Genomic DNA, 3,768 nt, shown 5'->3' on the forward strand with positions numbered 1-3,768 from the left:
ACATAATAAAATTAATATGAAATAATAATATAATACTATTTGCAAGTGTTCTGATCTCAAGAATACCACTGGAGGGAAAATGATGCAGAAAAGTTTAGTGTAGTGTTCTTTGCACAATTGGGAGGGCATCACAGCAGAAGTGTAGTATTTATTTCACAATAGTGATAAGCTAGTCATGATGTGAATTTAGGCAATTTTAAGGTGCACCTTACAAGTTGTAAACTGTAGGGCTAGGATAAAAACTTGGGATTGATTCTCATAGAAATAATAGTTTATTCTGATGAACAAATGTTTACTCTTCAGGAATTAATTATTATAGATAGGTCATAGTTTTATCTTCTACCAGAATGTGGCTATTTTTTCTATTCACTTTTACATATGTAACATCACATTGGAAATTTCATCTATTGCAGAATTAATTAAAATGCAAACAGATACTGTTTTAAATGTCTCTGGCATGGCATGATCAGAATTTGAAAATGATTAGTTAGTAGTCATCTGAATTTTGAAGAATACATATATTCTGTTGTCGTAACAATTATTCAGTTTTAAAAGTTAGGAGTTTCCGTAGAATTAAACTTTTCTCTTTTAGTATGAGGTAATGGTTTTTTCAACATAAAGGCAAATATATTGTGAAGATATTGTATAGTTTGATAACATTCAAGTTGATGACCCTCTGATAAAGAAAGGGGGAATAGAATGGTATTTACTATACCAATACAGTGAAATTATATTTTATGTAAGTTATTTTTTTATTTAATTTTATTATCAAGGTAATATATAGAAGAGGTTGCCGTAATTGTAAGATGGTGAATACATAACATGTAGAACTTTTTATCCACTACCTCACTTTTCTAACAGTTTTCCATCACCCCAATACCCTTCACTAGTTGTAATGTAAATTTCCATTATGTTGTCTTGTGAGCATTGCTATTACATTGGTTTATACTTTGTCCTTTGTCACGCCATGTTGTTGTTCCTCTTCCCTTCCCTAATTAAGATAAACATATATACAATAACACATGATACTGAAATCAAATACAGCAAGGGACAAGCCATAGGGGAAAACACAAAAGATATAAGAATCACAGAGTACATTAAAAACAACAACCACGAAGAAAACCTTTGTTTCCATATGTAGAAGTTCATTTTGTTCATCATCATCTTATACATAGCTACTGAGCCATTCTGCTCATCTGCTAGGACTATCCTAGATATTTCCTACTTGTTGCAAATTAGGGAAACCATGAAATCTCTTTCTTTGTGTCTTGTTTATTTTACTTAGTAGGATTTTTCCATTTCCATATGAATTGCAAGCATAGAATTCCACAGTGTATATATTTATCACATTTTGTCAATTCGTTCATCTCCTGAGAGGCATATTGACTTAAAACATGATTGCATGTAAGTATCACTTAGGGTCATTCAAAAATGACAGATGCCACCTCCCCAGATATACTAAAATCATGATTTTTATGAAGATAGGATTTCATGTTGGTACAAGTGTTGAGATATCTAGATGAGTCTAATGTATATCTTGCACTGAATTAGGCAGGAAGATATCCAATATCATATGGGTTAAAATGGTAGTGACAAAATATTCCCTTGAGAAAGATAGAGGAGGCTTCCAGAAGTATGAATTAGTTCAGATAATTTTGAAGGATTTAGAAATGCAAGCTCAAGTATGTCTCTTTAAATAAAAATTATGTAATTGTTAGGGCAAAAGATGGGGAGGGGAAAGAAAACGACTGACAGCAGATCATTTTCCCAAGTTAGAGTATAAAAAGACATAATCTACAACTTCCCAGTTAAAAGGAGAGTAATATACTATGTCCCACTTAATTTAGGTACATGCAAAAAATTTACTTGGGTTTTTCCTACTTTAACCCTCCAAAATAAGTGAAGTCTTATAGGAAAAATTATGTTATTTCCATTACTTCAACCTGAACACTAACTGAGATGAGCCCTCTTTTTCTCACTTTGCACTTGGAAAATAGTACCTAAGTTGTTGATGATGTGGCTGATTAGAGTCAGAGTTAGGGGCTTCTACTTGTACAATTATCCCCGAAGAGTTTAAAGCAGTTTTTCCCCAAGATACCCAACTACATTTTCTTAAGCTGTACTTTGAACCCACCCTCACACCTGAGCACATAATTTGAAATTATACTTCAGCATTTCCTTGGCACATTCCACTTTGTGCCTTTCGCTTTTTTGCACATTCCTTTTGAGTTCATAGTTTCTCTCTTTCCATTTCATCTATACAAACTGCTAAGAACATTGTTCAACTACCACTTCTTGTTTGCACAAGACCAGTCTATGTATGAAAGTACTTTGTCCATATTAAGCAATAGGGTAGTACTCACTCTTTGAGGAGAAAAGTTCCACAGTGTAACCCTATGCCCACATTAGAGAATGTAGAATTTAAAGCATTTTGAGAAAAACTGATATTAGAATTGAAAATCTCCTTAGGTCAATTTCCATGGGACTCATTAGGTTTCCCATGAGAAATATAAATATCCACAAAATCTAAAGCTATTTAGTAAGTATCCTTATTAACACTAGATCCAAGATGTTGTGTTAGTACAAGTCAGCATTGTAGGTGAATCCTTCCCTACTTGCCAATGGGTATGAGAAAATGAAAGGAAGGCATTACAGCAAAATATCTTACCTTTTTAGGCATTCAGTCGTACTGGTGAGGGTAAAGTCTGAACTCTCCAATTCAATAAAAGCTTGAAGTTTATAAAAGCATTCCCTACATATAAGAATTTGTGGCAGGATGATTGACAGGGTTATTTCACCATGGAGATATCCCTAACAAGAACTAGAGTTAAATGGAGTATATGGCAGTTATGATGTGTCAATGACTATTGAGGCATTTTCTATTCTAAAGAAGAATCAGTTCGTGGAGTCTTCAGTCACATCAGTAATGCTGTTTGTTCAACCTAATACTTAGTGTTACTTGGCTTACATTTATAACAAATAGGCTCATAAGACATCCAAACATATCTAAAAATATTTCAATAAAATCCCAAACTGATGTGGATACATGGGCCACACATTGGAACTGTAGGACAAATTAGGCTTGTCTGTGCTGTAGTTCAATCTACAATCTCCTGAATAAACAAAGCCTTCAAAAATGTTCACACAATACCTATGAGTAAAGTTCATGACAGTTATATCTGTATAATTTTTCTAAGTTCAGGATAAAAACATTGGTTCCCAAAATTTAAAATCAACAGGATCTGTTGAATTTATGGATCCAGAATTTTATGGCTTCATATTCATATCCCAAAATTTTATCAATATGACTTTCACCAAAACAATGATCTTATTGAACTTGTCTATGTCCTTTTACTTTTCAAATCCAAATAGCATATTTCTTTCAATATCTTCTTTCAAATTCCTTCCTTTACGTCTGTAAATCTGTGTTTGTTACTTTTTTATTTCCTTATTTATCTCTTTCTTCCAATCTTGTCTACAGTGGTGCCCACATTGCTCACACCTGTGTCAGAACTTTCCTTTTCCTTTTCCTTTCAATAATGCCCCCAATTTTATTATTCTTTTTCATATTCATGGTTGTGGATATTTTGATGATGTCTAAACAGACCCATCTTTGCAACTAAACTTTAGAACTATCAGATTTTTCCCCTAAATCCATCATTTCCACCTGTGGTCCTTATAACTAAGAGTAGAACTAACAGAGTTGCCAGTCAAACGTGTGGAAGCACATTAGATTTCTTCTTACCCTTCTACTCCCTCCCATTAGAT

Source organism: Dipodomys merriami, unplaced genomic scaffold (genome assembly GCF_024711535.1).
Source record: "Dipodomys merriami isolate MVZ:Mamm:240054 unplaced genomic scaffold, mDipMer1.0.p SCAF_150, whole genome shotgun sequence".
NCBI lineage: Eukaryota > Metazoa > Chordata > Mammalia > Rodentia > Heteromyidae > Dipodomys > Dipodomys merriami.